This window comes from Pongo abelii, chromosome X (assembly GCF_028885655.2).
Source record: "Pongo abelii isolate AG06213 chromosome X, NHGRI_mPonAbe1-v2.0_pri, whole genome shotgun sequence".
NCBI lineage: Eukaryota > Metazoa > Chordata > Mammalia > Primates > Hominidae > Pongo > Pongo abelii.
This window is the reverse complement of record NC_072008.2, coordinates 120,893,982-120,907,799: the sequence shown is the minus strand read 5'-3', so window position 1 is coordinate 120,907,799 and position 13,818 is coordinate 120,893,982. Positions and strand designations below refer to the sequence as shown.

At 39.2% G+C, this 13,818-nt stretch overlaps 1 pseudogene; it reads right to left on the bottom strand.

Moving 5' to 3' along the window:
• Positions 1-3,655: 3,655 nt before the first annotated feature.
• Positions 3,656-4,490, bottom strand: LOC100448671 (transcriptional coactivator YAP1-like; annotated as a pseudogene).
• Positions 4,491-13,818: the final 9,328 nt, after the last annotated feature.

The following is a 13,818-nucleotide window of genomic DNA, read 5'->3' as shown; positions in this document are numbered from 1 at the left end:
TATTATTTATAATAGCCCAAAGTGGAAACAACCTAGATGTCCATTAACTGATGAATAAATAAGCAAAACATGGTATATCCACACAATGTAATATTATTAGGCAATGGAAAGGAATGATGAATTGACACGTGCTACATCATGGATCAACCTTGAAAACATGCTAAGAAGCCAGTCACAAAAGACCAACATTATATGATTTCATTTATAAGAAATGTCCAGAATAGGTAAATCTATAGAGACAGAACATAGATTAATGGTTGCTTAGGGCTGACAGGGTTGGGGCAGGGCATGGGCTGTGCCTGCGAATGCATATGGGGTTTCTTTTTGTGATGATAAAAACATTCTAAAATTGAGAGTGTTGACAGTTACACAACTCTGTATACTAAAAACCATTGAGTTTTATACTTTAAAAGAGTAAATTCTATGATATGTGACTTATATCTCAATAAAACTATTTTTAAAAGATTACAAAATATGGAGAAAAGCAAAAGAACTATGAAAATTTCAGGCAATAAATATAAATGGAGCTAAATTTCCAGTTGAAGACAAAGATTGACAGACTGAATTTAAAAATATAAGAGATTAAAACATCCAAGTATATGCTATTTAAAAGATACACTGAAGGGTTGAATGTAAAATCCCAGTAAAGTTAGCAGATATAGTTCAACAGTAGAGAACTTATGTATTATACTATTATGGGACAAAATAGACAATAAATATGACACATTCCTAGAAAAAGTTACCATATAATAAAAATTTCAACTCATCACATAGTTATTAAAAAGGCCAAATTTGTATGCATCTAATATCTTTGCCTTAAAATAAATAAAGCAAAATTTATAGAAACAAAAGGAAAAATTAACAAATCTATCACAAATATTTTAGCATACCTTTCTCAGTGTTCGAGTTATTAAGCAGACCAAAAAATCAGTAAGGATAAAGAAGATTTTAATAGCACAATTAATGTATATTTAAATATACTTTTAGATAGAACACTTTATCAAGCAAGTGGTAGGCCACATAACATGGCAGTTAAGGATACTGCCAAGAGAGGGTTGAAGTGATAGACCATGCAGCCTAAGTTTGATAGGGAGGTAAAGCAAAGACAAAGGATGGTTCATATGGATGAAGTAAATGGGTCTGTGAGCTATGGTTGAAGAACTGACGTCTTGAGATTGATAGAGTGAGATTCCTAAAAATGTTGTCAAATTGTATAGTGGCCAAATTTATTTCAGAGATAATTAGTCATGAGTGATTACAAGGTCCAGAGTGTCGCCATGGAAGTGGATTGCTGAAATGGGGTAGAAATCACGGAAGATAAAGAGATTAAGGTACTGGAAGTTCAGAATGCTGAGTGAGTCATTAACTTAGATTTGAAAGACCCTAGGACTTCGGCACTGGGAATGGAAAGGAAGACAAATGAAATGTGTTTTATCTTCATTGAATGGAGGAACATTAGCAGTAATTGGTAGAATCTGCAACCAAAGACGATGGGGTTAGAGCTGATTGCATGAACTGAGGTTTTCACAAAGTAGATGTGTGTTGTGAAAGCAGTAGTGTAAAATTAAAAGGATACTGATCCCATCACTTGACCTGGAGCTGAATTGAATGTGGAAGAAATAGCAGCCTCCACTTGACGGTATGGCAAGAGATGTGTTATCCAGAGATAACTCTATTTAAATTAAGGTCAGAGAAGAAAGTTAACCATCAGTGAAGGAGCACACTTTGTTAAAATGTAATGGATATTTTAAAAGGCATGATGGGGAGTTAAGAGATTAAGCCATCAGTGGTAAATTTAGTCAGGGGAAAAGAAATAGTAGTTAAAGGAAGAATAGGCAGCTGAATGCATTTGTATCTTGGAAGGTAATCAAGGATAACAGGATATGTGTATTTAGCTGCTTGACAGTTACATGAGAATTCTGGCCTTTCCCTAGTGAATGGCAGCGAACAATTGTAGGTGGGTTACACTTCTGAGAGTATTTGAGACATGCTGCATTCACGGGAAGGGGTTATTATGTGGCTTGAATTCAAAGGCTCTGGCTGATAGCGCTAAAGATTTAAAGAGTAGACGTGAGGTTCCCATCACCTCATTTTCATTTCATTGAGTCTTTTGAAGAGCCCAGGCCAGATATTCTGCAGAATGTCTCACATTCTGGATTTATTTGAATGCTTACTTGTGATTAGCCCCAGGTGAGACTTGTCTAGCAAGATCACAAGGGCAGTGTGTATACTTCCCAAAGTATCACATATAATTTTAAGTAGGCATGTAATTTTAAGCTGTTCCACTGCTAGTGATGTCAACCTTGACCATTTGTTTAATGTGATGACCACGAGATCTGTCCATTGTGAAGCACTGTTTCTCCTTTGGACCAATCAGCTATAGAATGAGGGTTAACAGGGACACTTGATATAGACCATGGTGATACATACTTGGCAGGAATGCGAGAAAACAGGCAATAATAAGGCATGACAAGTTTATACATATAAACCACATACGATATAAATTTGTAAGAGCGATAAGAAAAGTTCTCATAAGAACATACATGAGGGAACAGTTATATCTATGTGCCTAGGATGTGTGTATTGGGGGGGGGGTTGTGGAAATGAAGGGAAAGCTGAAGAACAAAGGTGATATTTCAGAGTTGGATCTTTAAGCATGAGTTAATAGTGGCTGAAGGTGATGAGGGCACCCAGATAGACAGAAAAAGCATTAGGAAAAAAAACAGGTCTGAAACTACATAGTTCAGCTAGGAGAAATAAATCCTGGGTACTAGTGGGTACTAGTGTATAAGATGCATGGAAATGAATGACTGCAGATGAGATTGGAAAGGTAGACTAGGGTTAGGCTATGAAAAACCTTGAACTCCATGCTAAGGAATTTAGCTATAATTCTATAAGTAGTGAACATGAATGAGGGACTGTAAGCAAAGGAATACTCAGATTGGATTTTTAGAGAGATGTGTGGATGGCAGTGTGGCAGACAGATTAAGGGGGGAATATTGGCAAAGAGGAAATCTGAGGGACCAAGAGGTTTTTGTGAGAAATGATGAGAGCAGTCTAGGTCAGTGGCAGTGGGGTAAGAGAGGAAGGGACTGATGAGAGATTTTTTTTGAGGTGAAATAAAGAGAACTTGATAAGTGGCTACATGTGGGCATTGGAGATGTCAAGACTATTCTAGGCTTTAGGACTTGAACCATATTGATGGTGATGCCATTAGCAATGTAAGTTAGTAGGAGAAGCAGATTTGGAGTAGAGAAGATAAGTTCTACATATATTGAATTTGAGTTGCCTAAAGGGTATCATTTCCTACTGTTGTTCCATTTGATTTTTTAAATGAAGCTCCTCCCTCTCATTTTCTTTTATATTTCTACTTGGATCACAGAGAGGAAACTGGAGTAATATGAACAACACTCACGTTTCTGGTGGACATGACAGAGAGCAAAATAGTTTAACCTAGAGATAACCAGGAATCAATCAATCATTCCTTGGGCTGCACATTGGCAGTCTTACTTTGGAATATTTGGGCAAACTTGGATTAAAACTCTAGGGAAGATCTGTTGTCAAAGGATTTCTGTACCTACTTTTAAAAAATACTATAAAGCAATGCAATTTTATTTAAATGTGCTTTCCCAAATTCATATACAAAAGATGGTAATCAAAAACATCTAAAAAGGTTTGGAGATGACCCTTTACCAAAACAAGGGTCAAGCCTTGGGTCTTGCCAAGAGATGGTCTTGTTTTCATGGTTTAGATAGTAATTTCTTCATCTTGAGTCATGGCTTGTTCCCCTACAGCAGGAAGAGGACCTGAGGCCAAGTTCATACTCTGCTGCACTGGTGGACTGGTGGGGGCTGTAATGTTCATCTGAGAGGGCATGGCCTTCCTGGGGTCCTGCCATGTTGTCTGATTGATGTGTTTTAAGAAGTTTCGCTTGCCAGAAGATGTCTTCCCCATCTCCCAGCTTGCTGGCAGAGGTACATCATCAGGTATCTCCAAAGAGGACTGTTGAAGATGTTGAGCTGTGGGTGTAGCAGCTGGGCCAGACTGCTCTAGTGGCAGTCCCAGGAGAAACAGCTCCCAACTGCAGAGAAGCTGGAGAGAAGCTGCAGAGAGCTGGAACATGCTGTGAAGTCAGGGCTCCTGAAGTGCCTTTGTCAGTACTGGCCTGTCCAGAGTGGGATTTGGGCTCCTGTGGCTTGAAGGAGTCAGGCAGCTTCCAGAGCCTCATGGGCATGGTCTGGGGTATGTTGGCCGTCTTAGGGTTCATGACGGCGCTCAAGGGCGCCTCCGAGTAGGTCTCCAAGTCCTCCTGGACGTGCACGATCTGGTGCCCGGTGAAGAATGCCTATGGCGCCGCCTGGGTCGCCGGGGAGGTTGGGGTGCTGGTTGCCTGGGCCTGGACGGCGGACCCTGCCCCTGGGGGGTTGCGCAGGCGGCTGCCCTTGGCCCTCGAGGGACGGCTGAGATGGTGGCTGCTACCCAGGATCCATAGCTTCTGCCTTCCGCGACGTGGAACCCTGACCAGGAGAGCGAGGGCTCTGCCAGGGCTCCCCGGCTCGACGGGCTAAGATGACAAAGGCGGCAAGGGCTTCGGGCCAGGTGGCGCTGGGTGGCTGGAGCGGCCCTCTTCTCTTTCTCAGGGCCGCTGGGTGGGTAGGGATCTGCGCCATGGCCCCTCATCCCCCATCCTGCACCTCCGCCCCACGCTGCTCCCTGGCTCTACTGGTCTGTGTACCTACTTTTGATAAGCTTTATGAAGTCACTAGAGCCATTTAATTTCTCAAACAAGAATAATCACCCCAGAGGCTAACTCTTAAGGAATTGCGAAAGTTAATTAGATAAAACGGTTCTTTTTCCTTAGAAGCCAAGTTTGTCCCACAAAGATAAATCAAGTATTTTTGTTCTTGAATTTCTTTGTTTTTCTGTCAAGCCATTTTTATTTATTATGTTCAATTCCACTGAACTCTTTAATTTCAATAGATTCTAAAAATAAATCCCCTAGAGGAGAAAAAATAATGAACAAAGAGAGAAAATAAGCCAACACCATGACATGGAGGAGCATGCACAACTGGCTATGCACTAATAAACAACATCCAAGAAGACACTGGGTTCTTAAGAACATTTCCTTAATTACGGTCATGATCTGTGCCTTCCAAGAATAACAGTATGTGCAGTATTTTAACATTGGTAATAAGATCTCTATTTTCATTAGAGTTTTTCAAGTCATGATATGTAAACAAAGATGTCTGTCATATATTCCTAGGAAAGTGAAACCTTTCAGCTACAAAGTGTTTATCATGTTGAAAATATTTTAACATAAATGATAGACTTATGAAACTTTAAATGAAACCTCAAGAATTCTAGCATACTTTATTTTGTGGAATGAGCAAAAAGCTTGTAACTCAATCTTCCCGGATCTTTTTTTTTTTTTTTTTTTTTAATGTTCTCTCCTTGGACTATCTCCCAGTTTCTTCTGTTCTAACACTGGCGTAATGTAATTTTGATTCTGAATGTTATTTGGTGTGAGAAAACAAACTGAGATTGAAACTCTGATGGGAAAAAGAGAAAATGCCATAATACCTATTTGCCTGTACTTCATATTTCTCTTTCTCAAGAGACATTTGCTCGACTTATAACTTGGCTTTCTACTGTTGCATTCTTCCTCTATTTGTGCCCAGAAACTTCACACCGATTCCACATCTTTCAGTCTTCTAGATCAACCCTGGATCTGATTTAGTAGTTAAAAAAATAGAGATTTGGAAAAGAAATATAAAATAGCATTAAGAAACTGCAGAAAAAGAAAAAGAGGGAACCAGAAGATCTGAACATGGACCCAATCGAATTTATGAAGCAGATAAACTCTTATCTTGGTGCCTTCTATTCCTATTCATCCTCCTTTCCCATCCCCACCCTCCTACATTTTCACTTTTCCCCTGTTCATGCCTAGCCTGATTTCCTTCTTATAGGGCCTTGCCATTTGCTGTCTCATCAGCTGTTTCCTCTAGTAGACATATTAGTGGGCACATCTAAAAGTATTATCCCTCCCCCAGGCTTTTGCATTTTACTAAATGTCTATTGCAGACTAGAATGCTTTTGAGGCCCAAAGAATGAATTACTGATGATTTAATGGAATTTCATTCACCATTTCTATAACGGTGTTCTTTGTGTCCCTACTTCCATACCTCTCACTTTCATATCTTCTTCCCCCCAAAAAACTCATTCTGCTAGCTATCTCAGTATGACTAGGTTTTGTACTTGGTCAATTCCCAGAAGATGTTAGTACTCTCACCAGGAAAGTGTGTGGTGGGTAAGTGTGTGGGGGGTTGCAGGAGGGAGTACAATACCTAAATGTACACACACACACACACACTCAAGAAGGGACAGATTTGCAAACTTTACTGAGAGCTATAATTCCATTCTCAGAGTGATAAAGACTCTTCCAATCCATCCAAACAACAAACAATAACATAAGAACCTCTCCCACAAGAGACATTTGCTCGACCATTGCATTCAGGGAAAGAGAATTTTTATCTATTTTAGGAAACTCATCTTGTATGTATAATCACCTGATTGCTAGCTTATTCTTGAATTCTTTTACAGTGAAATATGATTATCATATCTGTGATGCAGGCTTAAGAACAAGTTTTTAAAAAGTTATACAGAATCTGTTTGGCAAGTCTCTCTCTCTCTCTCTCGCTCATGTGCACGCGTGCACGCTTGCGTGTATGTGTATTCTATTTGATTGGCTTTTCTCCATTTTTGCAGGGGAGCAGTATGTACTATAGGGGCAGATACTTCTGCCTTGTTGCTCTAGGGAACTCTAGGAGACAGCCAAGATGGCCTTCAGAAATATGAGAGGCCAGAAGGACTACATAGAGGCTTAACTCTATTTAAGGCCACCTCAGTCTTAAAGATGGACTGGGGAAAGAGAAGGAGAAAGAGGGAGAGAAAATACTAACCTTGCCAGGCCATAAGGAAATCATATGCTTTAGTATGAAGTTCTTCTATGATCCATTTGAAAAATAACAGTTTGAATAAATAAAACACAGATAGAGGTATAATAAATTGGATTTATTATTATTGTCTACCAATATCTATTCTCCCCTTTTTCCTGGGCACACAGCTTAGACTACATTTCCCCGCCTCTCTTGCAGTTAGGTTAGACCATCTGACTAAATTCGCTCCAGTCGAATGGGAGCAGAAGTTACATGTGTTAATTCCAAGACTTGCCCATAGAACCTCCACAGATGCACTTCAGAACTTTATTTGACTCTCCACAGAAAGGAATGGTGAAAACCAAACCAACATTGGAAACCACATGTTGAAAGTAGAAAGGCCACCTAGTGACCTCCATGTTCACCCTGGTTGCTGTACAAACAAGAATTGACCCTCTGTTGCATTTGAACCATTACATATTTGGGTTAATTTATTATAGCAGTTTAGTCTACCCTACTGTATTCCTTGAGAGCATGATATCCACTACCACATGCAGCACAATGCTCAGCATAGAATGGGTGCTCAATAAATAATTGAATTAATGAGCTACTACACTAGCCCCTTCATGAAAGATCTCCTAAAATGTGTAATTACTATGGAATGCTAAGCTGCAAAATTCCTTCATTCACACATAATTTTATTCATTTTAAATGGTAATTGATATTTAAGTATTGAACACTTATTTATTACAATCTTTTACAAGAAATCCTGATAAGATATATGATATTATCTCCATTTAACACATGAGGAAACTGAAACTCAGAGAGTTAAGGCACTTTTCCAAGGCCACACAGGTCCTACATAGCTAAGCCAGTATTCAAACCTGTCTGACTACAAAACTCTTTCCAATACATCATGCTTCCTTAAAGATATGTTTGGTTTAATGCATTACATTTTTTGTTTAGATCTGCAATCTTGAGGATATGATTCAGAGCAAAGTGTAATCACTTGAAACCCAGTAAGTCCCTCAACAAAGTTGTCAAACATGAGCTATGTAATCTTACTCAATTAATAGAACTATTTTTTTTTAATCTGGTAATCAACTTATGACCTCTTACACTCTTTCTAAGTGATATTTAAATATAGAGTAAATATAGGCTGGATATGGTGGCTCATGCCTGTAATCCCAGTACTTTGGGAGGCTGAGGTGGGAGGGTCACTTGAGCCCAGGAGTTCAAAACCAGCCTGGGCAACATAATAAGGCTCCATCTCTATAAAAATAGAAAAAACCTAGCCAGGTGTAGTGGCACATGCTTGTAGTCTCAGCTACCTGGGAGGCTGAGGTGGGAGGATTGCTTGAGCCTGGGAAGTCAAGGCTGCAGTGAGCCATGATTGTGCCACTGCATTCCAGCCTGAGTGACAGAGAGAGACTGTGTCTCAAAATAGATAGATAGATAGATAGATAGATAGATAGATAGATAGATAGATAGATAGATAGATATAGATAGATAGATAGATAGATATAGGTATAGATATATATAGAGAGTAAATATAGTAAAAGCTCAGCTAGAAGGCTTGGTGATTGAATTTGAGACAGCATGGTGAGATGATTTCCTGCTGAAGGATCAGAAAGCAATGGAAAATGATTTGTATTTTAGTTCTCACTTTTTCGTGATATCTTTCAAAATTCAGGAATTCATTTTCTGATCATAGAACAAACCGATGCAATGGTGTCCAAAACTAGAGAAATATACTCTGGGTTTTTTAAATTAGACATTGGAGTTGCAAATAGAAATATAAGAGTGTCTGGTGATTTCATCTCCACTGCTTTATCTTCCCTGCTGCCAGAGGTCCCAAGTGGCTCTGTCATAGCCTTTGTTGCCCTGTGAACTGAAGGTACTGAGAGATCCATAGATAGGACATTGAGAGATACCAGAAGCTGGGAAATGGACTCAGTGGCCTTTTGAAGATGTGGCAGGAAATGCACTCAGGAGAAGTGGGCTTTGCTGGATCCTTCTCAGAAGAATGTCTACAGAGATGTGATGGAGAAAACCTCCAGGAACTTGGCTTCTGTAGGAAACAAATAGGAAGATCAGAACATTGGAGATCAGTTCAAAAATCCTGGGAGAAATCTAAGAAGTTATATCATGGAGAGACTGTGTGAAAGTAAAGAAGGTAGTCATCATGGGGAAACCTTCAGCCAGATTCCAAATCTTAATATGAACAAGAAAAGTCCTACCGGAGTAAAACCATGTGAATGTAGTATGTGTGGAAAAATTTTCATGTCATTCGTCCCCTGACAGGCACATCATATGTCACACTGGACACAAACCATGAGTGTAGGGAATGTGGAGATAAGTCACATAAATGTAAACAATGTGGGAAAGCCTTAATGTCTCTCAAGACTGTTCAAAGAAATAGAGTAACACACACTTTGATTTTCTCAGTTCATTTTGTAAAACATCAGAGAATGCACACAGGAGAGAAAGCTTATAAATGTACACAATGTAGTAAAGCCTTCAGTTTCTTCAGTACTCGTAGAATACATGAAAGAACTCACACTAGAGAAAAACCCTATGAATGTAAGCAATGTAGGAAAGCATCCCATTGTCCCAGTTTCATTTAATGACATAAAAGGGTTCACAGTGGTTTAAAAACCCCTATGCACGTAAGAAATGTGGCAAAGAATTCAGTCTTTCCAGTTCCCTTCAAAAACATAAAAGAACTCATATCGGAGAGAAACTCCATGAATGTAAGAAATGTGGTAACGGCTTCAGTTGTTCCAGTTCCATGCAAAGACATGAAAAATATTATTCTGAAGAAAAACCTTATGAATGTGCAAAATGTGCTAAACCTTTCAGATGTTCCAGTTTCCTTAGAAAACATGAAAGGACTCCCAGTGGAGAAAAACTCTATGAATGTTAGAAATATGGTAAAGTCTTCAGATGCTCTGGTTCCCTTTGATCATATGAAAGAACTCACACTGGAGAGAAACTCTGTGAATGCAAGAAACATGGGAAAGCATGCAATTTTCCCAGTTCTCTTTAAAAACGTGGAAGAACTCGTACTGGAGAAAATCCCTATCAATGTAAGAAATGTGGTAAAGTCTTCCATTTTTCCAGTAATGTTCAAAAACGTAAAAGGACTCACACTGGAGAGAAGCTCTTCTAATGTAAAAAAAATGTGGTAAAAGATTCAAATTTCCCAATTGCTTTCAAAGACATGAGAGGGTTCACACTGAAGAAAACACTTATGACTGTAAGAAAGGTGATAAAGCCTTCAGTTTTTCCAGTTCTTTTTGAAAACATAGAAAGACTCACAGGGAAGAAAACCCTTATGAATGTAAACATGGTTAGGCCTTCAGTTCCAGTTCCATTGGCAGATATGAAAAAACTCGTTCCTTAGAAAAACTTTATGAGTGGAAACTACTCCTATGAATCTAAGTAATTTGGAATGCCTGATGCTTGTAAAACATGCACATAAATGAAATGTTATACAAGTTATAAATATATTTATCTGTAGCTCATTCTTTTTTTAAAATAAAGATGGGATCACACCCTGTCACCCAAGGCTGGAGTGCAGTGACATGATAATGGCTCACTGCAGCCTCAAACTCCTGGGCTCAAGGGATTCTCCCACCTTTACCTCTCAAAGCTCTGGGAATGGAGTAGTGAACAAAGACACATTCATTTACTAGTTTTTGTTCACCATATGGCAAGATATTGCAGTTTACAGTTCCCAGTTAGATTTCCCAATCACATTATCTAGTTTGAAATAAACTAACCCTCACAAAATGAATGTAAAAGATTACTGCAAAAAATATTGAAGGTATTACTAATAACAAAAGTACAAGTGAACAACAAATTGACAGCATTCTTTGTCAGCCACATTATTAGGATAAATACAAAATAGAACAATCTGAAAACCATGGTGATTTATTTAGTCATACCTGCTAAATGTTGGCCTAAAAAACTCAAAATTAGCAAGAAGACCAACTCAAATGCCCATCGATGATAGACTGCATAAAGAAAATGTGGTACATACACACCATGGAATACTATGCAGCCATAAAAAGGAATGAGATCATGTCCTTTGCAGGGACATGGATGAAGGTGGAAGTCATCATCTTCAGCAAACTAACGCAGGAACAGAAAACCAAACACCGCATATTCTCACTCACAAGTGGGAGTTGAACAATGACAACACATGGAAACAGTGAGGGGAACAACACACATCAGGGCCTGTTTGGGGGTGGGGGGTGAGGGGAGGGAACTTAGAGGACGGGTCAATAGGTGCAGCAAATCACCATGGCACTCGTGTACCTACGTAACAAACCTGCACCTTCTGCACATGTATTCTGGAACTTAAAGTAAAATTTAAAAAAAAATAGCAAGAAGACTTTGATATATAAATTTACATTTGTATAGTAACAGTAAACTTTGCCCTAAATATGTTTTGTTTTAAGATATAAGCTGATTATGACACTGCATGTATGACACTGCATGTATATAATTTATAAATACAAATACTTCTACTGAGGGGACGTGTTCAAAATAAGTAAGCACAGTGGGGTATATTATCTACAAAGTTTGGAGACCTATCTTTTCTTTTCTCTTTTATTTTCTTTTTCTTTTCTTTCTTTTTTCTTGCAACAGGATCTTACTCTGTCACCAAGGCTGGAGTACAGTGACATGAACTAAGCTCACTGCGGCTTTGATTTCCTGGGCTCAAGAGATCCTTCCACCTCAGCTTTTAGAGTAGGTAGGACTACAGGGGTGAGCCACCTCATGTGGCTAAATTTTTTTTCTTTTTGTGGAGATGAGCTCTCGTTATGTTGCTCAGGCTAGTCTTGAACTCCTGGCCTTAACTGGTCCTCCCACCTTGACCTACCAAAGTTGTGGGATTACAGTCATGAGCCACTGTGCCTGCCCTGGAGACCTGTCTAAATACAACCCTTTATTTTATTGTATTGGCAATACATATCTATATGTCTCTTTTTTATATTAGATACTAATTTCCTTGAGGGGAGTGGAACCGTGTCTTATGTTTGTACCTAAATTATGTAGCTCTTGGTTTTGCAGTGGTAGGTACTCAATTAATATCTGCTAAAGGGAAATACAAGTTCACTCCAGCATTAAGGTGTTTTTACAGAGTGCTGATGGGTGTGTTTACAATCCTTTAGCTAGATACAGAGTGCAGATGGGCGCATTTTTACAGAGTGCTGATTGGTGCATTTACAATCCTTTAGCTAGACACAGAGTGCTGACTGGTGTGTTTACAATCCTTTAGCTAGACACAGATCGCTGATTGGTGCATTTTTACAGAGTGCTGATAGGTGCATTTACAATACTTCAGCTACATACAGAGTGCTGATTAGTGCGTTTACAATCCTTTAGCTAGACACAGAGTGCTGATTGGTGCATTATTACAGAGCGCTGATTGGTGCATTTACACTCTTTTAGCTAGACACAGAGCACTGATTGGTGTGTTTTTACAGAGTGCTGATTGGTGCATTTATAATCCTTTAGCTAGACACAGAGTGCTGATTGGTGTGTTCACAATCCATTAGCTAGACACAGAGCACTGAGTGATGCGTTTTTACAGACTGCTGATTGGTGCATTTACAATCCTTTAGCTAGACACAAAGCACTGATTGGTGCATTTTTACAGAGTGCTGGTGCATTTACAATCCTTTAGCTAGACACAGAGTGCTGAGTGGTGCATATACAATTCGTTAGCTAGACACAGAGTGCTGATTGATGCGTTTTTACAGAGTGCTGATTGGTGCATTTACAATCCTTTAGCTAGACACAGCGCTGATTGGTGTGTTTACAATCCGTTAACTAGACACAGAGCACTGATTGTGCACTTTTACAGAGCACTGATTGGTGCATTTACAATCCTTTAGCTAGACACAGAGTGCTGATTGGTGCATTTTTACAGAGTGCTGATTGGTGCGTTTACAATCCTTTAGCTAGACACAGAGTGCTGATTGGCACATTTACAATCCTTTAGCTAGACACAGAGTGCTGATTGGTGCATTTTTACAGAGTGTTGACTGGTGCATTTACAATACTTTAGCTAGACACAGAATGCTGATTGGTGCATTTACAATCCTTTAGCTAGACACAGAGCACTGATTGGTGCGTTTTTACAGAGTGCTGATTGGTGCCTTTATAATCCTTTAGCTGGACACAGAACACTGATTGGTGTGCTTTTACAGAGTGCTGATTGGTGCATTTACAATCCTTTAGCTAGACAAAGAGCATTGATTGGTGCATTTTTACAGAGTGCTGATTGGTGCATTTACAATCCTCTAGCTAGACAGAAAAGTTCTCCAAGTCCCTACTCGACCCAGGAAGTCCAGCTGGCTTCACCTCTCAGATGGCCTTATGTAGATGTTGATGGTTGCTTAACTCATCGGGGTGGTGGTTACTGAAGGTTGGAGTGGCTGTGGCAACTTCTTAAAATAAGACAATAATGAAGTTTGTCACGTCAATTGGCACTTCCTTCACTACATTTCTCTGTAGCATGTGATGCTGTTTGATAGCATTTTACCTACAGTAGAACTGTTTTCAAAATTGGAGTCAATCTTCTCAAACCCTATCACTGCTTTAGCAAATAAATTTATGTAATTTTTAAAGTGTTTGTTGTCATTTCAACAATGTTTACAGCATCGTCACCAGCAGTAGATTCCATCTCAAGAAACCACTTTCTTTGCTCATTCATAAAAAGCAACTCCTCATCTGTTCAAGTTTTATCATGAGATTTCAGCAATGCAATCATGTCTTTAGATTCCACTTCTTATTCTAGTTCACTTGGCGTTTCCACCACATCCACAGTTACTTCCTCCACTGATGTTTTGAATCCCTCAAAGTCATC